This window comes from Mesocricetus auratus, unplaced genomic scaffold (assembly GCF_017639785.1).
Source record: "Mesocricetus auratus isolate SY011 unplaced genomic scaffold, BCM_Maur_2.0 Super-Scaffold_100014, whole genome shotgun sequence".
Taxonomy (NCBI): Eukaryota; Metazoa; Chordata; class Mammalia; order Rodentia; family Cricetidae; genus Mesocricetus; species Mesocricetus auratus.
In genome coordinates this window covers 35,060,306-35,086,061 of record NW_024429197.1, presented here as the reverse complement: position 1 = coordinate 35,086,061, position 25,756 = coordinate 35,060,306, and the positions used below count along the sequence as shown (strand labels likewise).

At 42.1% G+C, this 25,756-nt stretch overlaps 1 protein-coding gene and 1 long non-coding RNA gene across 12 annotated transcripts in view; one reads left to right on the top strand and one right to left on the bottom strand.

Annotated features, from left to right (window-relative positions):
- Nucleotides 1–25,756, top strand: part of Dab1 (DAB adaptor protein 1) — a 1,089,646-nt gene that overhangs the window by 308,537 nt on the left and 755,353 nt on the right. The window lies entirely within an intron of this gene.
- Nucleotides 15,527–21,260, bottom strand: LOC121144003. Its single transcript, XR_005881336.1, has 3 exons — nt 21,189–21,260; nt 20,199–20,329; nt 15,527–15,689 (listed from the first exon to the last, which is right to left on the bottom strand). It is a non-coding gene; the product is annotated as an uncharacterized LOC121144003 (long non-coding RNA).

Genomic DNA, 25,756 nt, shown 5'->3' with positions numbered 1-25,756 from the left:
GTGTAGCTGATAAACTGTCCCCCCTCCGTATCCTACCCTATAAGACCTTGGGTGTCATTCCATTTTGTATAGGAGTCCTACCCCCATGACTGATGTTTTGCCTTTTACTGTTACTCGTAAGAACCCTTCTCTACAAGGCAGCCAGAGAGATGCTTTTGCACATCTGATATGACACTTCAGCCTAAACATTTCTAGACTCTTCCTATTGCACTATGAATCAAGACACCGGCTACCTTGTGGACTGCAGCCCTATGTGCACTGAGTTCCTATGTCTACCTCACTGTTTTTCACCATGCCGTACAGGGACTAGACCTGTGTGTGAAGAGTCCCTCTGTCTGCAATATCCTTTGTTGGCCAGTCGCTATGCTGTGGTCAACATGAGCCCTAGCTCCCTGAGACCTGCTTTTACTACCCTGCATCAAATAACACACCCCTACCTCACTGCCACAGTGCCAATGTTCTAGAACTGAATGCATTCTCTACCAGATTCTGGCCCTACTCTAAATGCCATTTACTTGAGGCCTCTGTCTACACTGTCTCTGGCCTATTTATCAATGGCTGTGCTTTATATTCCCCAGGATGGAAATGAAGTCAGGATCAGAAGTCTCATTGGGTGGGCTGTAGAGATGGCCTGGAGGGTCCCAGCACCCGTGTCAGGAGGCTCACAACTGCCTGTATTTTCAGCTCCAGGGATGTGTCTGTCATTTCAGCAGACACTATCATACTGTTTTTGCAAAGGTACCCAGGATTGGGTCCACAGGCAGGATCCTAGGATTGAGGAAATTACCAACTAGGAAGGAGTGACTAGCAAGTGCTTAGTCTCCACAAGATATCACTTGGGTTCAGATAGGGGGAAATGAACATCCTAAGAAGCGCTGGAGAGACTCCATCAGTTGCTAATCATAGAGAGGAGCATAAAGGTAAAAATGCAGGTGTCGGAGATTACCTGCCTGAGGTTAATCCACCTCTACCAGTTACCTGCTGTATGGCTTGAGTAAGTCACTCCACTGGGCTTCAGATCCCTAAGAGTGATTTACTTTCAAGGTCTCTGCTGATTGAATGGGTTAATAAATGAAAACACTTAGAGCAGAGCCTGGGTCTTCTTAAGGACTCCATATACACTAATTACTATTATCATTATCATCTGAATGAGGGCAGAGGCATGGGATGGGTCTTTTCAACTGAAGTGCTTGGAGGGGGGGTGGGCACTCCGTGGGGTGGTTGCACTGCCTTCCTCTCAAACCCCACTTTAAGCCTGTCCAACAAGCTACAGAACCTCATTGCATCTCAGCAAGTTCTCCTGGTTATTCTAGTCTGCAAAGATCTCAAAAGCGTAGTGTAGCATAGTGGTTCTGAGTTCTGGCTGACCCCATGTGCCACAAGAGGGAGAAGACATTTTTGAAGCACAGAGCAATGGGGCTGGTGTGATTGGCACTGAAGCTTTTGAGGAAGGAAGTGGAGGCAGAATATGTCCCCACCAGGTCATTTGCCTGCAGAAGCAGAGAAATGCTTCAGCCGTATTGTCCAGGAGAAACATGCATGGTGACCATGGGGGAGACCTGGGCAAGGAGTAAGAGGGAGGAGGGAGTCCTGAAACACTACCTCAGAGAAAATGAGTCCTAGAGGTAAACAAATTGGGGAGGAACCAGGCTAGGGTAACTCAGGGGATCAGGACTAGGCATGGGGGATCGGGAAGTCAGAGGGTTCCGTGTGACTTGGACCTGGAACTTAAATCTGTTCTTCATAACCCATTCTGGGTGTCATCTCTCAGAGTTGGCTTTCCTGAGTCTGCTCAGCAAAGAAACTTGTCTTGCTCTCCAAGCATAACTTTCTTCTCACATATTGAGCATGTACTTGGGACTATTGCCTGAACAGAGTCTGTGGACAAGATGTCCTTCAGGTTCATGGAAAGTGTTTACCTGCCTTTATCTAAGGCTTCTAGCAGCCTGTTTGGTGGCAAAATCCTGTCTCCCAGATGCCTCACAGTGGAATCAGTCTGTACAGCAGATCTCAGCCCATCTTTAATGTACAGAAAGTTTTATTTAAAATGTAATTCCATTTTCTGTTAATGCACTAGTCTGATACCTTTTTTTAAAGGCAACGGACCCCTTCACAAACTAGTTGTACGTGAAATTTCAACATACAAAACACAATAATGACAGTTGCTTTTGCTTAAAAAGAGAGACTAAGTTCCGGGTACATCTTTTTCATTTATCTCTAATTTCACCATTCTACAGATCCCTTAGAGCATATTAAACAATCTTGAAACCATTTTTTAAAGCAAACATACTCTTTGCATCACTGACTTCTTACTAGAACAATCAAGTGTATCTTTCAATGACAAGGACATTTAATCATAATCGTGGTTAAAATATGATTGAGTTGGTTCGGATAACTTGCATTGATAGGGGCAGGGATCAAATTAATGTAAGCAAAGTCATGGCTTTATTTATTGGCATGTGCTATTAGACAATCTTAGAGTGCTGGTAACAGGCCAAGTTTTAGCCAGGTGCTAATGTGACTTTTCTGGGTCATTCTCCCTAGTCATCTATTGATTCTAGCTTTCTGTGCTAACTGTTTTCCCTGTTTACTCCTGCTATGGATGCTGTGTCCTTGTAACAAATACAATGATCTTAGCAATTCTAAGAGATCCTTACAGATCTCGATCCCCAAGGCACAGAGTTCCTTGTCTTCAGCGTTCACAGAAGAGCATGTATTGGCACTTCTTGGGTCACATGTTGTCCTAGTTTGGTTTCTATAGCTGTGGTCAAATACTATGACTAAAAACAAGTTGTGGAGGAGAGGGTTTATTTCACCTTACAGTTGTAATCCATCATGAAGGGGAGCCTGGACAGCAATGCGAGGCGGGAACCTGGAGGCAGGAACTGAAGCAGAGGCTGAGGAGGAGGATGCTTACTGGCTTGATCTCAATGGCTTTCTCAGCCTGCTTTCCATCCAGGCCCACCTGCTCAGGGATGGCACAGTCCCCAGAGGGTTAGGCCCTCTATGTCAATCATCAGTCAAGAAAATGCCCTACTGACTTGCCTGCCGGCAATCTGATGGAGGCATTTTTCAGTTGAGTTACCTCTTCCCACATAACTCAAGCTTGTGTCAGGTTGACAAAAACTAATGCACGTCAACCCCTAAAGCCAGTGGACATTCAGACGTTATTGTGACTGATAGCTCTCCACAATCCTGCTGGGGGTACCAGGTGAGATGGCTCTCCGGTTACAAAAAAAAAAAAAAAAAAAAAAAAAGGTGTTGGCAAGAATAAAGAACCGGATGTCTACTGCAGTGCTACAGGTTCTTCAGGGAAAAACAATTTTCACATTCACACTGTATGTTGAGCAGTGTTGCAAAGACCAAAGATGAAATCACGGAATACCACCCAGGACTGGACGTGGAGGTGCCTGGCATTGAACACGATGTGATGAGATGGGCCAGGCAGAGTTCACGAGACTCTGAGAGAAGTAGCATTGGCCAAACAAAGGAGCCATTAATTGTTCCAGGGGACATCAGATGTGACTTAGTTGGAGGTGACGTTTGATGATGTTTGCACGGCAGAGGAGAAAAGAGTTTTCCAGGGAGACAAAAAGTGAAGCACAGAAAGGCCTGGAAGTTTGTACTGTGGTAGGGCGTCAGAGGTGAAAATGTGGACCATAGGCCTGGCAACTGTAGTGGCTCCTTCCTCAGTTTATCACACTCCTTCCTATGGCCACCACCTTCCCCGAAAGCCTTCACAGTCTGCAGGGGTGGCATGCACACCATGAGTTCTGTTAAGGTTCTCCTGTCCCAGGAACTGGCCTACACTGCTTCTACTTCCATAACTCAAGCTAGATCTGCAAGATCCTCCAGAGAACTCTGGCTCAAACCTTCATGACCTCCTCAAGCACACTCTAGTCCTAAGTTTTTCTCTCTGATCATTCTTCCTGTTCTCATCTTTTCTTTCCCCTCCCCCATTCTGTTTTTCTGGGTGATTCATCTATACTTTTCAGCCTCCTTAGAAGGAAGGCTACTGTTTTTTAAAGACCATCAGCCAATCCATGTATTACTCTATCCTTAGAATTTTGTCTGCAAACCAAACGATTGTGTGATAGTCGAGGATTATAGAAAATGTCCTCTGTTCAGGCTCCACCCACAAAGATTGTCATTTCCAAGGTCAGGGTTAGAGCAGTTTGTAAAGTGTTCCAAAGTAACATCAATATGCAGTCAACTGGAGAACAGAGTGCCCTGGATGTGCAGACTCACTGAGCTTTGGGCCCTCCTAGTGGGAGCTTGTCTGTGGCTGTCCTGACTAAAGGTGCAACCTGCTTTGCATACTGCCAAGGCAAAAGTCTAGTCCCCTGATAATCACCAAGACTCCTCTCTGTTCAGGGTTAATGGCACATTCGCAGGCTTGTTAGACTGTTGTCTTGTTCTCAAAAATTATGTTTTAGCCTTCTGGACATCTAATTTTGCAAATCAGTGTCGGGTACAGAAGGGATCCTGTCACTTGAGCAGCACATTCAGTAATTTTAAAGGTCAAAGCCCCACATGGAAATGAGCTTTCAGCTATTGAAGTATGTTGATTTAAACACACATAACAGAAAATGTGTACTTATGGCACAGGGCTATTTATGCATATATAAATTAGCCCATTAGATGTACTGATAACCAATATCTCAAGCACTACTCACTGATCATCAGGGCAGCATGGCAGAAAAACACTGGTAAGTGCAGAAACAGGCTTCATTTTAAGGACATTGCAATAATAGCTCTCAATTATAGAGTGTCTGCTTGACAGGCATTCTGTGGCTGGGTAGTTTACCCCAAATCCACATGACAGTCTTGCACAGGAGGAAACTCGAGCTCAGCAAGGGAAGGGAACACATTCAGTACATCACAGAGAGCTAGATGACTATGACAGACCATGGGAGTTCAAATGCCCTTAACAGCACACCCTGCCATGGATGCCCAAGTACAGAGAGAATATGCTGTATGGGGAAGGTTGGCAGGAGCAGACTGCCCACAAGGAAGTGGAGAATCTATGTACTCATATTTGTGACCCACAAGGAGGATTCTTTTGTGTGCAAAAAATATGTTGATTTCAGAAGTGATATATGATGGCTGGGGTTAAATTTTATTTTTGGCAATTTTGGCAAAGATTAATTTCTTTATTTTTGCATGATCTGATTGGGTTACATTGTGTAGGAAGTAAAAGAAAAGCGATAAGCTTTTTATGAACTGCCTCTGCTTATGTCATTATCACTACAGATCACTCTGGTCAATGGATTACGAAGTGCTTTTTGTTGCTTTGTTTCCCTTCACACAACCAAACTGTGCATTGCTGAACCCTTTCCTATCTGGAAGTAAAGCAGACCGGGCTAGCAGAATGTCTGTCTTGATAAATCGGGAACAAAAAGACCAAAACTAATGACTTCCACAATGGAAGGTGCCCTGGGAAATAAAATATAGAATGGAGGGGCTGGGGGCTTGTTTACTATGAGTCTGTGTATCCATTTGATGGGAAGTATAAATAGGTTTCTTTCCACAAAGAACCTGGGGAGCAGTGAATGGGGGAATAATTGACTTGTCTTGGTATGTTTGTGAATGTGCATTTTTATCTGATGGTAAATATGCTGTTGGCCTTTGAGTCAGTCACCCACCATAAAATTTCCCCATCCTCTTCTGCACCAAGATAGTGTGCCCATCCCCCCGCCCCCAAGAAAACATTTCAAATTAGCATTAATCATCCAGTGTCTTGGTTTGGGCCCTACGGTGAAAGCCACCTACTGAAGCTGAATGCCATTCAGCAGGCAAGAAGTGATTTGCAATATAATTTAAATGAAGAGTTGGTTTCCTTTCCCATTTAGAACACACCAGTATGGAAAAACTCATTGTCAGATATTCTGGTGATGTGCATCAACTTGGCTATTCACTCAGAAAATGAAGTTTCCTGAGACACCGGTACATTTAATTTATTTTTTTCCCTGTGAAGTTAACTTCAGCTTGTTAAATACAATGACTATCCAAGCCACAGAAAAACCAACACTATTAATTTTAATGCTTATAATGTAATGGAAGGAGATTATATTCATTTGGAATTTCCCCCTTTTAATAGAATGTTTACTTGCCCCGCGCCCTATGAGTTAATTATTACTTTCCCTTACTTCTGAGCAGCCAAACACCGTGTCTGTCAATGTCCTGAGTTTAAGGATTGGTGGTGATTCTAGCATTTCAAAATGGTTATTGCTAAAGCTTCAATAGCTTGGCAGCGTGATGTGGGAATATGTGGCTGACAGGAATACAACTGGTTCCTTGCAGGGCCTGGCCATCTATTTTTATAAAGCTTTTCACTTTCATACAGTTTTTTCTTTTGCTTTGATTGTCAGATTGAATGGCTTTTCTGTGAATTATCTAGTCGTAAGTTATGATTTTGTGGCTTTTCCCTCTTTGCTCATTCACTCATCTATTTTTAGTTCATTGACTTACTCAGTTAATAGACATTTAGTGACACCCACTTATGACAGTGCTGTGTGAAGTATCAAGGTTGATGATTAAGACAAGTCTCTATTTCAGGGAACTTGGTGTTGAGCAAGAGTAGCAACAAGGAGCTATAACACAGGAATCATGGGGCATCAGTGTAAGAGACTGGCTATTAAAGATAATGCCAGGCATGGTGCTGTACACCTTTACTCCCAGCTGCTGGGAGGCATAGATAGACAGGCAGATCTCTGTGAGTTTGAGGACAAGTTCATCTACATAGTGAATTCCAGACCAGCCACAACTACATAGTAAGACTCTGTTGCTAAAGCAACAACAAAAATCAAAAGAAATTGGAGGTTGCAGGGGAGGCAAGACTCTCTGGAAAGGGGATCACCAAGCACAGATCTGTTGGGGCTGCATCTTGGAGCCCTAGGCTTTGACTTCCTTGTTGTTCATGGTGTAACAGTGGGAGAAGGCACGTCATGCAAAGGCTCTATCATGTGAGATGAAAACCTGTTAGAAACCTTGACCTCCTGTGTGGTTATATCTCAGCAAAGTCATTCACTGCTTAAAAATGCACTCAAGTTCCAAAGCAGAACATCATGTCTTGGAAATTCATTACCCTGTGGATTCCAGGTTGTTCTTCTCCTGATCTCATAGTTGACTGGGATATGCCACTTACTGCCACAACCAGCATGAAAGAGTATGTACACTTGTTAACCTAGGACAATGACAAATTTCAAAAAATGTAGTGTCTACTCAACCTACATCATTCTAACTATCATGGAGTCAGAACTTTATGACTGTATTTTTTAATGATAGTGGTATAAATGATATGGGCTGACATTCATCAAGATTCCCATAAGTCTGGCAATGTTTTACATTATCTTATCTGTAACCTGAGCCTTCTGATGATGTAGGCATCATAAACATCCCTTTTCACCAAGGAAACTCAAGCAAAGTTGGGTAACTTTCCAAATATCAGAGGCACTGGACTCAGCATCAATGGGAACCCAAATTCTGTTACTGTAAAGTCTACAGTTGTAAACATCATCCCCAGTCTCTGTCTTCAAGAGCCTTCAGTGTATCCATACAGATAAGATATGCAGTCGGGCGTTGGTGGCGCACGCCTTTAATCCCAGCACTCGGGAGGCAGAGGCAGGCAGATCTCTGTGAGTTCGAGGTCAGCCTGGTCTACAAGAGCTAGTTCCAGGACAGGCTCCAAAACAATACAGAGAAACCCTGTCTCGAAAAACCAAAAAAAAAAAAAAAAGATATGCATTTAGTGGCAGTCATACATGCCTGTGTCTAGACATGACAACAGCACACATGATTTGTAGAAACTTTGAGAGACAAAGTATATGATGCATTGAGAACAATACATAGGTAGTGATTAATCTTTGAATAGTGTTAGTATCCAGTGGCACTAGGGTATTCAGAGATAGAGGAGTGTGCATCTGATGTCAATGTCTAAGGAATCCTGTAGAGTCAATGGCAGTTAATGTAGACTTGAATGGCATTAGGAAGAATCCATATAGAGGAGATTTGAAGAAACAAAATGATTACTGCAGCCAAAAGAGAAAGAGAGAGGGGGGGGAGGGAAAGAGAGAGAGAGAGGGAGGGAGGGATATATATATATATATATATATATATATATATATAGAGAGAGAGAGAGAGAGAGAGAGAGAGAGAGAGAGAGAGAAAGAGAGAGAGAGATATGCAGAAATGCAAGCTGACTGGAGAATTCCATCTTGTTTAATAAAAGCAAATAGACCAATTTGATTGAAGTGGGTCATCTGTATGGGAACTAATGAGATAAAATAGAAGAAGTAGCTGTTTATAGATCATGATGCCTGTTGAATGGCAGGGACTATTCATATGTAGTGAATTTCCTGCGGTTGTACACTCATTTTTTCATTGACACGATGAGGCTAAGAAAACTTAGGCAGGTTTTCTAAGGTCACCGAGCTAAAGAATGGTAGATTATGGGCTGGGAACTAGAGCATCTTCTTTTGGTCACACCACACTTTCACTTTATAGCTTATCTTTTAAAAATATATTGTCAATATTTGTAGAATTTTTATGAAATATGTAGAAAAAAGTAAGAAAACTGTGCTAATGTGTTGACATGTTCTTTTTTGGGGTTTTGTCTATCACTCCCTTTAGCCCAATAGTTCAAAATCCCAGTTAATAACCTCAGTGTCCTTTCATACAGATGGAAAGAACTGACTTCCTGTTTGATTTTTTTGTACATCCTATCCATGTGTACTTGTTATAGCATACATCGTCAATAATACACCATCCCTTGGAGCAAGAACTGACTGTTAGGACACTCAACTTTGAATAAGACTTCACATGCTGGGGCTACACTCTTCCCTTTAGAGCTGTGATCACAAACATGTTTCAAGTTATCTTTGTTTCTGTCTCTTTATCTTTATAATAACCATAATAAACCTACTGGTGGTTTGCTATTAATTAACAAATAGATTAATACATGTAATGACTGCTACCTACACTTAAAATGCTGCTAGCATTAATGAAATGGTAACTTAAGTATTATCATAATTATGGCTTCTGTCCACAAATGGAGCTCTGATTCAGCTGTTTGTGAGTATGGATCAGTCTTTTCCTATTTTCTGAAGAGAGTACACAATTACAACCATTGCAGGTAGTCATTTGGCAACATCTGCCAAGATTTAAAACATACATTCAAAATATGACTTATTATTATTACTCAATTATTATTATTTGTATATGTGTATGTTAGTGTGTATATGTAAGAACTGATGCCCACAGAGTTCCAAAGAGGGTATTGGATGCCTTGGATCTGGAGTTGCATGTGGGTCCCCCTCTCAGTGCTAGAAACCAGACCCCGGTCATCTGCAAAAGCACTCATACTCCTAACTGATGAGTCATCTCTCCAGTCCCCAAATACATACCTTGTTTAACCTTTGTTTGCACCTCAATGCATTACTCCCACAGAGAGACTCGTGAAGTGAGAAACATGCAGTGTATAGCCTTGGGGGTTTGGCTTGTGTGTGTATCACGCAGTCTAAAATCTTGAAATACATGTTGAACATTGGAGATTTCGTGTGTTTTCCACATAGTCCATCCCTTTGCTTTAGCACACTGCAGGTCCCAAGGCTCAGCACCCTGTACACACTTCCACTTTAGAAAACAAGCCTCCTCCCTCCCCAACCGCTTACTACATGTTCCATTGGGAACAGCTCAACCCTGGTCCTTCAAGAGTCTTCTCTCACAACTGACATGGGTTTCTTTCATTGCAGCTGCTCCCTGTCTTTTCTCCATGATTCCTGACTCATGGCCCTGGCAATCTCAGAAGAGCTTCACTGAATTCCCTTCCATTCAGATCCTGGGGACTCGCCTCCCCTAGCGTCACCCCTGTGCAGCCTGGACACACTGACTGAACCAATCGTTAGGATACTCATGAGTACGATACTTGATTCTTTCATAAAAATATTTCGGATCACCCTGTGACTCTCTAACTTTGCTTTTCTCTGCTCTCTCCCTTTCTGGAGCTTGCTGTTGGCTCCAGAGTTAACACCTCAGGACTCTTCATTTGGTTAATCACTGACTATTGACTGAGGTAGTAGGCAGCAGGATCTGAGTGAGGTGCTTGCCTTTGTTCTCCCATGCGGTTCCATTCAGGTTACTTGTCTCTCACTTAGACTGGAAACTAAATGGATTAGAATAAAACCAATTTGAGGGGGAAAGGAAATGTTCACAGGAACAGAAATAGAAAGCCCTGCTATCTTGGCTGCCTAAGATCTGTAGACCTCACCAAGGAATTTAAAAAGTAATGTTTCTTATCATAAGTGACAGAAATATGCTTCTTTCTGCATCAGTAGATATGAAGATTAAAGGGTCTGACCGTATTAAACAATTTTGCACAGCACCAGGCACTCTGGGCAGTGCTCTTGGCCTTATTACCCTGCTTCGTGTGGCTATTTCAGGCCCAATTTAAGAATACAATGCAGCCTGGCTTTGCAAATTGACATCCTTTAATTTAAACTGTCTTGTGGGAGAATTAAGAAATTATGGAACAATTATTCCCCCTCAGTTGAAAGCTGGATGACATCCTGAGATTCTTGTACATTAGCCATTTGAATTGATTAAGTCACGTAATTGAATTACACCTTTGCCCCCATAATATCTCGTGGCAGATATGTTGGTGTTTCCTGTTGGGGAAATGCTCTCATAAAAATAGAACAGGGGCTGGGGTTGCAGATTGACCTGGGTGGCAAAGAAAAGCTCAGAGCAGGTGGGGGTACAAAGAGGTTTGTGGAGGTGACTGATTGAAGGAGCCAGCATTCTGTCTGGCATCACAGTGGAAATTCACAGATGAAAACTGCAGCGTGGTATGCAATGGACCCTTTTTTTTCCTATATCTCCTTTTTTTTCATCAACCTTGAGCATATAGCTTAGGGGTGTATCACTCATTCTCAAAACTTTGACTAACACATCCAAGGAACAGAATGCTGGGTTTGGGGTACTTTCCTTTGGCCTCCATGGCTCCCCACACACGCCTCATCAAAGGTACCTACTAGGAGGTAGACAGGCTGTCTTCCCCAGGCAACAAAGCCAAGTTGGAAGCCATTCCCAGCTGCTCTGTGAGTGAGAGCACACAATATTTGCTGCAATGAGGTTTGATATGCCCTTGGAGGTACAGTTGTTTTAGCCTCGGAGATAATTTCTTTTCTAGCATAGCACGGAGAGGGGTAGAATCTGTTAGCCAATTTTTAAAGCATTGCCCTTGAATAGGAGTTTTTGCACTGCCTGCATCTTTAGAGGGTTGTATTTGGTAAACCCTATTTGTTTATTTATTTTGTTCAGAGAGTTGTATTCAGTAACACAACTCTCCAAGTAATAGATATGTAATATATATAAAAGCTAAGGCAGATTTTAATGGAGAAAAAGTGGTTAAAATATATTCCTGTTCTTTAAAGGGTCTGAATAAAAAGTGGAGGGGGAATGCCCTGGTCTGAAAGTAGTACGTGAGCCAATAGGGATCAAAAAGCACCTTGGGAAGGAGAGGAGGGGAGAAGGGTAGACAGCTATGAGGGATGCATGCCACGTATCACAGCGAATCCTATAAATGTGTGCAATTAGTGTGTGCTAAAAATTGTGCGAAGAGAAACTGAAAGTAGTTAAGTCAGGCATTATTATTATTATTTTAACTGAGGACTGGAGAAACGTATGCAGGTATAGCACTGTTGACAGAAGTGCAGGGAGGAGTCAGTGGACTCTGCATTTCATTTCTCTCGGAAGCCTGTGCTGTCCTGGCTGGCACTGCCCCATTACCCTTTCCCACAACATCCATCTGGAACCCAGCGGAGAATAAATCTCTTAGATTCTCGTCCTATGTCCAAGCTACACGGGTGCCTTTCATTGGAAAACTCCTGTGAGGGAGAGGGATTTAAAGCATGGCTCCGCTGCACCCCGCCCCCACCCTGACTTCCAGCTCGCTGCCACACTGCGCAGCATTCTGGGACTTCAAATTCTTTGTCTATTCTGTGTGGCAGGAGAATCGCTCACTCTTTTTAAAAGCCCTTTACCTTTTCTTTGCCTTTATCAAAGAACACTCTCGGAGCTTTAAAACCCAACCACAGCTATCCTCCTGAATATTTCCGTGTGGAAGGGATTAATCAAGTCTGTCAAACACTGAGCAGTAAAATCTTTAATGTTTCTAAAAGGTTTAAAGCCTGAATATTTATCTGCATGCATCGTTGAGAATAATCTTTCTTTTTATATAAAAAAGTATTAGACGCTCATGTGAAATCATGTGTTGATAAGCACAGGGGGTGAGGGGCTCATGTGGGAACCCGTGGTGATGTTGGGATGGAGACTTCAGGCATCCTCTGACATTACCTGGCTAGGAGCAACCTATCCACCCCCACATGTCTTTACACTAAGGTTCCTGCTGGAATCTGAGCATTCTGGTGCTCAAGAGAAAAGGAGGAAGAACGAGGTGGACACTAATTTCTGCTGACTGCTTGCAATGTGTGAGGTATTGTACCCGCAGGCCTAAGGGAGTTGCTACATTTTAATTTTTAAAACACCCCCTTTGTCCTGACATTATCTAACTGATTTACAGATAAGGACACCAAGACCCCAAGAGGGAAGCAGTTTTCTCAAGCTCACATAAATGTTCCTCTACACACCTGGGATTTGACCCTGTGTTTGTCTGATTCTTTCACTGTAATGTGTACGGCAAGTGCTTGGTGGAGGAAGGTAGCCACTTGTCTTAGTTAAGGTTTCTATTGCTATGATAAAACTCCACGGACATGTTCCCTCCTGAGGAGGAAAGAGTCTATTTCAGTTTACAGCTCATAGTCCATCATCTAGGGGAGGCAGAGCAGAACTTGAAGGCAGGAATAGGAAATGCAGGTCCCACAGGAGTGCTACTTCCTTACTGGCTTGCTCTCCCTGGCTTACTCAGCCTACTTTCTTACACCAAGTTTGACCACCAGCCCAGGGTGGTGCCACTCACGATGAACTGAGTTCTCCCATATCAATCCTCAATCAAGAAAACACCTCACAGGCTTGCCCACAGGTTAGTACTGAAAGAGAATTTCTCAATCTAGACTTGCTCTTCTTGGAAAGAAGACTCTAGCTAGTGTCAAGATCACATAAAACTAGCCAGCACACTACTCAGGTGTCATCAAAGACAGGACTGAGATGTCTGAGGAGTTTTAAAGATTCATCATTATTTTATAGACAGAGAGACAGTATAGCTAGCTGGACATGATTTTGAGAATCTGGGATGCTTAATTCAATAATGGTGTAAATCTTTCTTGGAACAGAGATTTGCTCATTTAACACGACAGACTTGTATTTTGTTATTTAGAAAGTGACTTTCCATATTGTCTAATGTAAACTACTCAATCACCCTGTGATGTGTGTCCCTATCTCCCAGCTTGTTTAAAGACAGAATTTCTTTGTTGCTGTCTGCTGCCATGCCAGGCTATCTGGCTGATAAACTTCTGAGGATTCTCTTGCCATCTCCTCCCATCCTGTTGCATGAACACCTGGGTTTACGGATGTTGCCATTGTGCCCAGATTTTATGTAGGTTCTGGGGATTCAAAGTTAGGTCTTGATGCTTGTGTGCAGACTCTGTACTCACTGAGTCATCTCACCACCCCTCCTTGAGTATTTAAAAACCATTTGTTATATGTCTGAGAACTGAACAAATAGAGGAGTTGGAATTTTATTGTTAAAAATTGTAAAATTTCTAGAGTACTTTATCACTTATCAAAATACACTAGATTGAAATTTGATGTTTTGATTTGGAAGATTTTACAAACACTTTTCATTCAGAACACATAAAAGAGTTATGTGTTATTTTATGAGTATGTATACATAATAATGTTCATCTTTATTGGCAAATAAAATGAACTTCTGAAGCTTAAAAAGACTTCAGAGACCTGTGCCTCTGATTTTCAGATTGAGATCTCAACAGTTGAAGTCTCAACACTGACAGTGATGGAACCAAGTCCATACAGCACCCTTTGATGGAGGAAATGTTTCTTCATTATGATACATTGAGTGATATAAAACTAGGGAAAGTTTTTATAAGAAGTGCAGAGGTTGGCATCCAAAAATTAAGTGAGGGTTTCAATCATTGGAAAATACTCAACAAGTGATATCAAAATGGGATATGGAAGGACTTTATGGCATAATACATGACAAGTCCATGGGCTTGGACCTCTTACAGAAGCTCAGGTTTGCTGTTTCAATATAATTAGTTGTGTAATTATATATCCTTAGACTGTCACCATAGTGAGACACCTGCATGGTTAGAACGCTGGGCAGCCAAAATGTGACTTCTGCGTCCCCTACTTCGTGCCACCAGTTTGGCATGAGCTAACAACCCAAGGAAAGGCCCCAGGATTGGGAAGATTTGCAATTTCAACCTTATGCATGTGTAGACCTCTCTGTGTTTACCATATGGACAGAGTAAATGATGAGCATTACAAGAATGACTTTCTCCTTCTAGGCTACCAGGAAAACAATGGGTCTGCTTCTGGAATTCTTTGGATGGGCAAGATGATTTCCCAGCTTACATTATACACACTGTGAACAGCATATACAGGAGAATAGAAGTGAAGTCTCGGCCAGGTGTTGGTGGCTCACGCCTTTAATCCCAGCACTCGGGAGGCAGAGGCAGGCAGATCTCTGTGAGTTCGAGGCCAGGCTGGACCGACAGCCTCCAAAACAGAGAAACCCTGTCTCGTAAAACCAAAAAAAAAAAAAAAAAAAAAAAAAAAAGAAATGAAGTCTCTGCACTCTGATGAGCTGCATCCAGCTGTGGAGGAATGGCCTGGGCACTGAGCTTTTCATGTGTGCATGTGTTCCATGCAGTGGAAATGGGCTTGTTACACGATAAAGCCCTCACATGCGCTAGGAGGCAGAGACCAAGGGCAAGGATTTCTTTAGATGGTGAAATGGATCTCAAGAGCTGAAAGTTGGTATTCAGAGTTCTTGAGGGGCCCACTGATTCTTTCACCACATGTCAGCTTACTCCCACACATAGCCTTTCATGTTGAACACTCTGCTGGGCACAGGTCTACAAAGCAGAACAGATCTCTCAAAAGTCATGGTGGCCAGCAGACGACAGGAAGCCTGAAAGATCAGATGAGGCTTTTGGGTTTGGGGAGCTTTTAGTGAATCAAGAACTCATTACAGTAGTTAGGAAGAGTAAAGTTGGCTTTCTTAGTTGACAACCCTCCCCACTCTTAGACTTAGCACAACTACAGGGTGTTGCTCTACTAGGTGCACCCATTTGGGGAACTGGGTTGTTTTCCAGCCTTTCTTATGCTCCTAAGGTATTTGAAGAAGAGGACAGAAAGAGGAAAATCACACTTGATGGGCTTGGAGGGGATCTGACTGAACATGGCACGCATGTCCTCTAACCGTATTCCTTGGCTGGAGGTCAGCCATAGAATCCACTTAATTGTGATGGAACAGCAAATAGAGTTTGGCTATGTACCCAGAGAATAAGTAGCAAAGATGTACTTTTGTCTCAACAAGTTCCCTTAATTGATTCTTATTAAAACTTCCACAAACTTTCTTGACCATGTCAAAGAGTCCCATCAGAAAGCATGGTATTCTGGGCTGGGAAGAACCTCTGCTGAAGTACTCAGAAAAGTTTTCAGTAGTAACACAACTTTTTACCCCAGGATTCCTCTTCTAATATTGGATCCTAAAAATAGGAAGAGCAAAGAGTTGTGAGTAACCACATTCATTTCCATGAAGTTTCTCAAAGTTTGAAAGTGACCAAGAAGCAAACTTTAACGAATGAGAAAATGGTTTCAGTGTTGTTCCCCTTCTGTAAGTAAGGGATCAATGAAATAAAACAGGTTTCTAAAGGCTCATTAGTGTTGTTGATGACATATTGATGGAAGGAAAGAACAAAAATCTCACCACCATCTTTTCTTTGCAAACATATGTTTAGGTGTATCATCCCAGACATAAAATGAAGACTAAAAGACGCTGCCTTAATGTATGAGGGAATTCTCCCCAGAGTGGAAAAAGAATACTTTTTCATTGTTCTCCATGTGTATTTTCTTCTAAACTTGGGTATGTCTTTTGTAAATATGAAGAGTAAGACAAGGGCTCATCAGGTAAATGACTTATCTCCCTATCATGAGGGTCAGAGTTCACATCCCCAAATTTCACACAGAAGTTGAGTGGATATGGTAGTCTGCCTGCAATCCCTGGATCACAGCTGGCTCATTAGATTAAACAGTGCAGTGAGCTCCAGTTTCAGCAAGAGACCTGCTTCAATACATAATGGGTAGAACAGTTAAGGGAGACACTCAATGTGAACCTCAAGCACAAATACACATGCACAAATACACATGCCAGTGAACCTGCACACACACACACACACACACACACACACACACACAAGCATACCATACATACATACAATGCGGAAAAAGCAAGACAATTAAAAAGAAATTTTAACAAATAGAAAGGATGGCTTTGGATGCCTGATTCACATAGAAGTATCATCCCGAGCATCTCAGGATGTGAGCTAGTAATGTCCTACAACTGTATTAAGACAGAGGGGGAAACAGTAAGCCTGAGACTAGAAGACACCATAGAAGTCAAAGGTTACACAAAATGTGATGTGCATAACACTTCTCTCACCTGGGCTGGAGAGCACATGTCTCAACTTGAATTGGCTTTCACAATTAGAACAATTACTGGTTGGGTACTGCATGCCTATCATTCCAGTACTTGGAAGGTGGGTCCGAAGTTCAAGGAGGCCTTCAGCTACTTAGCAAGTGTACACCGGAGGCCCTATCTCAAAAGTGAAAATTCTTGAACTGATTTAAAAACTCAAGAAAGCGGTAGTGGCTCAAAATCTTGGACTTCTGTCTACTGCTTGTGTGACTTTGGCTGTATACCACTGCCGGTCTGAATGTCCTTGTAAAACTAAAAATGATAACTTTTTTGTATAGTATTAGGGTTGCACTAAATATGATAATATCTTCAAATATGTGATTCACATCCATTTGTGGAGATATGTTATCTATGTACATATACATATTTGCATTTGTGTGTATGTATGTATAAATACCATACATATCCATCTGGCAACTTGTAACTAAACTCAGAGGGGTGTACTTTGGGATAAAAACTGTTATCATCCGGCAAATGCAAACCTGGCCCCACCCCTTGAGGACATGTCAGACATGGCAGGCAGAACACAGGTAACAGGTGCAAAGGTCCCTTTAGGAGGCAAGCTCTACCCACTTCCACTCTCTACTGTTTCTCTGAAGAGGCAGACAGGTCTCTGTCTCTCTCTCTGTCTCTCTGTCTCTCTGTCTCTCTGTCTCTCTGTCTCTCTCTCTCCTTCTTTCTCTCATCTCTTCCCTGCCCTTACTCCCTTCCCTTCCCTTACTCCCTTCCCTCAATAAACTTGCCACATAAGTCCTGCCTGATGGTGCATTTGTCTCTCACCTGCCATGGGAACTGATAAAGGTCCTGTCATGTGCCGTATTCATAATAACAACTCCTTTCTTATTCCAACTCTTTTCACCCTCTGCAGGCTTTCTCCCCATCCTTAGCCCGAATTTTCATCAGACTCATCATAGGACCACCTGGAGTTTTATTTGACAAGACTATGACTGGGTCTCCCACCTGTAGTGTGGAGAGGTACCCCTGGGTCTCCTCTCCATCTCCCTTGCTGTACAATTTCAATTTGGTATGGGCAGTCCAGGCCCACTCTACACCCTTCTTGTGTGCCAACTCTGTGAAAGCAGGAGTGTCCTTGACTATAAGTTCTAAGAGAGACATTCTGAGGCAAAAAAATCTAGGTTAGCATTGGACATGACTAGTTCAGGACTTCTTGGGCTGTGCCACTTCCCATTGCTGCAATTCAAGAGGAAAGCAAGCATGTCATCCAGAGTCATTTTCCTAGTTCTCTCTGCACCAGTCTCCACAGAGCATCACAGCAGTCCACAATTAAAGAGCACACACATGCAATATTGGGCACCAGTCTCTTTCATCAGAAATTATCTTGGCATCATGTTTCTTTCAGCAATGAGTTGTATTTTCCTATTTTTTCCTTCTGGGCATATCTATATTTATACAACTGCTAGGCTGGATGGAGAAGGTGCTGTCCTTCTGTTATTTGGGTTATGTGCACTCTTTCTTCTGCACAATGGAAGAGGTCAGTTTGGCTGAGAATCTTGGAGGGTTCTTGAACATCCTGCCTAAAGGCCTTCAACATCATTAAAATTGTGCTCAGTAACTTCTAAGAGAAAATATGCAAGGGAATAGCTCATTTGCAACTTAGAACGCACTTGAATGCTAGTCTACTCTCCAATTTATGCTGCCAAGAAGCCTATTGCTGATTATGCTGAATGCCCCATAAATTAATGAGAACTGGACTTAGAGGTGACAACGATCGCTGAGCCTGTGGAGCAGAAAATGCAACACTAATACATATGTTTCAGAAATGTCCCTTTGTCTATATATTTGGAGGAGAAAGTGCTGATGAGGATCAATTTCATATTGACTTTAAATTTTTCAATTGACCCAGAGCTCTTTTTATTAAGTGATGCACATGAGAAAGGTTCATCCCAAGCTCACTTGATGGCTTGGAGAATTCGCTTCAAAATCCAGCAAGCTGGATTGAATTTGAAATGCAATTCATTCATGTATTCTTTTATTCATTCTTTAATAAATATTTATTGAGCAGCTGCTATGTACTTAATTCTAGAAAAGAAGCTAGACTGTGAGTAAGATGCAATCTGCCCTCAAGGAATCTAAACTCTAATGAGCTAGACAGATACACCAACATACAGTCCTGCCCTGAGCAGATGCCTCATATTAGTGAGGTGTGTAGAGGTAGAGAAAGTACTGAGGAAGGACTCACTCAGTGTATTCCAGACACTTGACAAGCAGTAGCTCTTGTTGAATAAATGAATGAATGAATGACTAGATGAATGAATGATATGGCCCTTGAACTGAGTTTTGAAGCACCACAGTGATTGGTTAAGCAGAAAATAAAGTTAAAGGCATTTAGGGTTAGGAGAGTCTAGCGTGCAAGACATGAAGATTTGGTGCTTTTAATATGTCCCAGGACATAAGGGGAGGCAGGAAGTGGGGTGACTAGCTATTCCAGAGTAGCAAGAAGGATCTTGGATGCTAATTCACCACTTAAGCCAATAGACCTGCTGGTAGAAGACAAAGTTCAAGGTCCTCAGGCTGCAGGGACAGGGTCTGATCACCCAGTGAATGTTTCAGTTATGATTACTTCCTGTGGTTGGAACAGAGATGGGAAGTAAACAGTAAGTTATTGTTCTTTGAATACTTACCTGTAAAGACAGCCTGGTAGAAAAACCAAAGGCTTACCCTCAGAAAGACTTGGTTGGAATCCTGTTTCACCACCCATCAACATTTCTTGATTCTGGAAGCCTGGATCCCCCCTGCTGTGTCTTCAGCTTGACTGAATGCTGGGCAATATGTTGTTAAGTCTTTTCTCTTTTACAGCTTTCACAGACTTTTCTCAACTAACATTTCCTACATCCTTACTTACTGTCTGTATGCCTGCAAGTGGTGCCATTCTGTTTTGTTTTAATCCTCTATAAATCCTAAGCAATTCTGGGCAAACATGAGCATCTCTCTTCTGAGCACCTGCCTCTGGGACATCCTCCCTGTGCTGTGTATAGCTGGTTGGAATCTTGTTGTGCTCTTCTGAACTTAACTCAATGTCTGTAGTGGCCTGGTTGATTTATGGCTGCTTGCTCCTCTGTTTGATCTTAGCACAGTCCGCTATGATGTAGCGGCTTCATTCCACTCACCTGCTGGTATCTTCATGTTTGGTCAATAGCTTGTTAACTATGTTGAGGACAGAGACTGCCCTTCCTGGCTAACATTGAGAGTGGTCTCTATGGTAACTGCATCCCATCAGAGACCATGCTCATTCTTCAAGGCTTTCCTCATCTATTTTTCTCTGGTGACTTCTGAGTAACCTGTAATGTTTGGAGCCCTGTCTCACCCTGCCAGGAAGCCAGTGCTGATTGAAAGTTTCACAGAGGAGCTGAACAAGACACACTGCTTTCTTCTGGCTTGTTCTGTGTTGCATTTGGGCCAGGCCTGCTGGGACCTGTCATCCCTCCTTTATCATCGCTCTTTGTGGCTGTCCCCAGAAAGCAATGCTGAGGTTTCTCCAGATCTCCCTGCTCATTAATACCTTGCAACAATTGCCTGAGTCCTGCCATTCTGTGGATGCCTCTTCTCATTGTCTGTCTTTGTTTAGTCATTCTCTCATCCCCTCAGAACTGACTCCCAAGCTTTCTGTTCTTCATCTGTGCCAAAGAAACACTGTCAAAGAGACACATGTAGATTGTTCAAATATAATACAGGGGGAAACCATCATTTTTATGAAATAGAACTCTAGAGTATTCAACCTGCCGATGACATTAGGGCTCAGCAATAACAGCAATAATACAGGCGCTAGCAAACCCCACATGGAGAGCTGTGTTCCAGGTACTGTGGTGAGCATCCCTACAGTGCCCTAGTAAGGAAGGCACTATTTTGGTGTCTTTATATAGATGAGGAAACCGAGATGAGAGAGTTTATGGATGTGCCTTGGAATTCTCACTGATGAATGTCAAATCTACTACTCAAACTCTGGTTCAAGACTGTTACTGTGGTGATATGGCAAATCTTGCTCCTTTTTTAAAGAACCAAAAAAGTTAAGTGATAAATAAATACCACTTTATACATATACAGAAAATCCACAATTGTATCTTTATACATCAATTGATATTTGTCTATTGGGTGATGGATCAATACATTTTTTTATTATTCTCAACTTTTCCAGCCTATTTATATGATAAAGATCACCTTTAAAACTCCAACTCCTTCCAGCTCTGTTGACTGTTACAAACTTCTTTCACTTGGGTGGGTCCCACACCCAGCCTGCAGCTCTCCTTAGTAAGTATCCCATTTCCAACATCTTGAGGTCTCCAGTGAAATTCAGGGTTCACCTTCACAACTTCACACAATAGCCTCTCTGGGGACACCCCTAGCACATGCCTGAAGCTACCAAGTTCTTCTGCTTAATGGAGTTGGAATTCGGCCCCCTCTTTCAATTACATTTGAGAGAGTTTTATATTGCTAATGTTTCCCTTCTTAGCTTAAGCTTCCCTTTAATTACTTTTATAATTTGGAAGTTTACCTGGGTGGGGTCTTGACTGAGGTCATCACTCTTCTTTTATTTTTTTATTTAGCATCATGTAGCGCTTGGATTCTAATTGGTTTTAAAATAAAAACCTGGAGTCAGATACAAGGATTAATGCAGAAAGATCAGAGAAGCAGAACACCCAGCCTCTAGTTTTTACCTTTACTGAATCCTCAGACCAAAGGCACAATCATGTCCCTACAAATCCTGAGACTGAATATGATCCTGTCTCTAAGCATCCTCAGACTGAATGGGCTGAGTTCCTGTCTCCTCTTACCTTATATTCCTCTTTGTCCAGTCTTATCACTCCTTTCTCTACCTCCCTAGCTCTACAGGGGTGTGGCTCCCAAGTACTGGGATTAAAGTTCTGAGCCACCATCACCACATGGCTCTTTTTCTCTTTGGATCAATCTGATATAGCCCAGGGTGAACTTGAACTCATAGAGATCCACTTGCCTCTGCCTCCCCAGTGATGGAATTAAAGGTGTGTGCCACCACTGCCTGACCTCTAAGGCTACTAGTGGCTAGTTCAGCACACTGATCTTTTGGCAAGCTTTATTTGTTAAAGAACAAACAAAATATCACCACAGCATCAGGCTTTTCTTTAAACTTCTTTATCTCATTGAGCACCAGACTTAGCATAAAAGTAATTGCTAATTACCAAGTGACACAATCAGTACAAGGCTATCTTTAAAATATCCTATACCAATGCCATTGATTCAAAACTCTTTGATTTAGCCTTAGGCAGGTTTGTGGGGGGGTATGGTATGGGGAGAGAAGAATGCAGTCACATTCTTTACAAAAATTTAATAAGAATACACTTCAGGTCACTTACTAATACTTCCCCCCTGAAGCCTCTTAAAGTAGGTTTCAAAGTTCAAAGTGCCCTCAGCACTATTGTCTGTTTTCTTATTAGGATGACCCATTAAGTCCCACTTAAAGATTAAAGTCACATTTAAATCCAACCATTTTTCTAGCTCAAAGTTCCAAAGTCTTTCATATTCTTCCAACAAGCACCATGCTCAGGCCTGTCAAAATAACACCCCACTCCTGGTACCAACTTCTATCCTAGTCGCAATTAGATTGCTATGAGAAGACATCATGATCAAGGCAACTCCTATAATAGAATAAAAGAAACCATTTAATTGGGAGCTTGCTTACAGTTTCAGAGTCTCAGCTCATTATCTTCATGGTGGAGAGCATGGCAGGCAGCACATTTGGTGCTGGGGCAATAGCTGGGAGCAACATCCTGTTCCACAATCTGAGAGGAGAGATAATGGAGATGCTGGGCCCAACCACAAAGCCCACCCCCAGTGACACACTTCCTCCAGTGTGACCACTCCTGCCCTAACAAGGCCATGCCTCACAATAGTGCCAATCCTTGATGACTAAGCATTCAGATATATGAGCCTATGGGAATCATTCTTATGCTCATCACAACACCTGTTTAATCTCAATCAAAACAAAATTAAAGTCTCTTTTATATATCCCATTTATCCTGTTCTTGCTCCCTTTTTCTAAACATCTAGTCTGGGTTCAAACTGTAGAATTTCCCAAGCTTTCTCCTTGTCTACCCTACCATCAACAAGGGATCAATTTATCCTCCACCTGTGTTCCGACAATCTGCAAACACTTTATGATACTCTCAACCCCAAGTATTAGCTATACACCTATGTATTTGTTCTGAGCCACAGACACACAGGTTAGGCACAGGCCTTATTTTGTGTTGCCTTCCAAATCCTAGTGCCTAGTGTGCAGCCATGAGTCTGGGCTGTTTAGGTAAACATGAAGAAATTATGATAGACAAATAGCATTTGAGTGGTTTATAAGCAAAAGAAAGTGATTTCTCACAGTTTAGTAGCTGGAAAAATATCTTAGACCAAGGCTCTTGCATATTTGTTCTGATAAAGGCTTGTTTTGCTTCGTTGTGTCTTCTCATTATATTCCCATAATGTACAAGGTATATGGGGATTCTCTGGGGCCTCCTTAATATTGGGCACTAATTCCACTTGTGAGAGCACCATGCTGTGTGCTAATCACTTCCCAAAGAACTATTTTCTAATACTGTTATACTGGAGATCAGCGAATTGGTTTCACTGTGTGATTTTGGGGAAAGGGAAAAGACATTGTGACCATAGAAATATTAAATTTATTTTTATTATTTAACTGTTAAAATAATTTTAAAAGATCTAAAATAACCCCATTGTAATCAGTATTCTGATAAGCATCTCACAATACTCTTTCATTTCAAGACTCTTAAGCTGGTAATGTGGCTCCATGGATGAAGGCCTTCCCACACAAGAGTGAGGACCAGAGTTTGAGTTCCCTACAACAGATTCCAAGAACTCAGAGAAATCCCAAGTGGGTGAGGCAGTCCCCTCCCCAACAAGTAATTTCAGTGTTCCAAGAGTAGAGACTGAAGAAAACTGGCTAGCTAGACTAGATCAGTTAGTATAACAGTTAGTGCTGGTTTCAACTGAGGGAGCTTGCCTCAATGAGTGAGGAGTGATTGAAGAAGCAGATTCCTACTTTAATGTCAGCCTCTGGCCTCTACACACAAGCTGACACATAAGAATACACAGGCACACTCATCACAAATACATACACATGCAGAATTAGTGACTTTTTAAAAGACCCTTAAGCTTCGGATTATGATATAGGTACAAATGAGGAAGGTGGAACCTCACAGGTATACAGTGCATGACTCAGGTCACAGCCCCCATGTCACATGCTCTGGGTGTATGACAACAGATGCACCACTTTTTGTTCATCATCGCATCTCAGACACCTAAGGCAAAAGGACTGTTGGGTGGATTGATGGATTGATTGTAACGTGAAAGTTTCTGGCCTAAGAGGTCCTGTCACTCTTCTCTGCCCCAAAGAAACACACAGACACCATTTTAGTATAAAGCAACTTGGGCTTCTTATTCTTAACCCATAACTACTAATCTGTGTATTTCTACATGAACTTGGCTTACCAGACCTGCAACTCCTTTGCCTGCTACATCACCACTGCTCAATGTCTCCACAGAGAAGAGAGATATTTCCTGTTTGTCCCTGCTTATATTCTGATTCTGCCCAGCTACATCACTTCCTGTCTATCTGTACAGACTTCTATGGTTAGCTAGTGGCAGTTTCTGTCCAGCTATGTCACTTCCTGGGATCACATGATGACTCCTCTCTGCCTAAACTCCCCAGAATCCTCCTCATATCCTAGTCCCACCTATCTTGCTACCCTATTGGCAAACTGTTTTATTCATCAACCAATAAGACAAACATACACAGATGAACATTCCCTATCAATGGATGGATGGATCTATTGATTGATCCACTGAACTTAAATATCTGCCAAATGATCATGCACTTGCTTCTTGAATGTGTAGGAAGGAAAGGACACAAGAGATCTATCACTCCTAACACACTTTTTTACAAGCACACACTCATTCAAACATATAATTCCACTTCTCAGTATGGCAAAGGAAATCATGACATTCTGATATCATGAAGATAGGCTGTGTGTTAAATGTTGGCATTTTTAGGGCAAGCTGCCCTTGAGGTCAGGTGACACTCCTTATGATCTAGAGCAATGTGGCCTTTTAGATTTTAACCGTAGACCTGATGGGTCAAACTTTGGAATAAGTTAAGCTAGTTAGAATCCTATACTTGTCATGAATTCTTTTTTAACTTTCAAAATACATTTAATTCTTAAGAAGTTTAAAAGGGTGGTTAATGAAACTCTGAGAGTTCTGGAGGTACATAACCTTTACCCCTAAGCTCACAGGCTGTATGGTTTTGCATCTAACTTCTGAAAGTGTAATAATAACAGGTGTAATAATAACATTTTGGAGTTGATGTGATAATTAACTAAATAAACTCACCTAGAGGGCTTAAAACACCACCTGGAACCCAAGATTGCTAGCTCTTGGATATTGTGTTTCAGAGTTTGCAGAGAGAATGAAAAGCCCCTTATTTGTGCAGCAGCTAGCCTTCTGAAACTACAGCCCAGAGCTACACCAGGGACAACCCGCACCCCTACATTCTATTTGTCAGCCATGATGTAACAAAAGGCTTGGAAGGAGCTAACTTCAGGAAGTTTGTCTCAACCCAGACCAATAAGGGCAGAATATCCCAGCACAGGAAGAGGAGACAAATGAGAGACTGGATGTCTTGGGTCAGTGTGAATGGGTCTCTTGCAAAGAAACAACAGCAGTGTCCCATCACACTCTTAGTGGCCCACTCAGAGCAGATCATTCAGGTCTTGCTCTCAGGATCTGCCCTTCACATTGTAAACCAGCTTTTAAGAGCCATTCTTTAAAACGACATGAAACCAGAATGAGTGAGACATAAAGTAATTTTAGGAACATGTCCTTCGGCCATGTAAAAGGGAACAGAATAAGGAAAAAAGCAAAGTAAAACAGAAAAAATACATAAGTTGAAATTTTAAAATAGAGGTGAAATGCAGGCATTTAAAACAGACTGTCATAAAACAAGGCTGCACCTATCACCAGACACAAGACAAATACACACCCTTGCCTGTGTTGTGTGTCTTCCTCCCCAGCCCCACA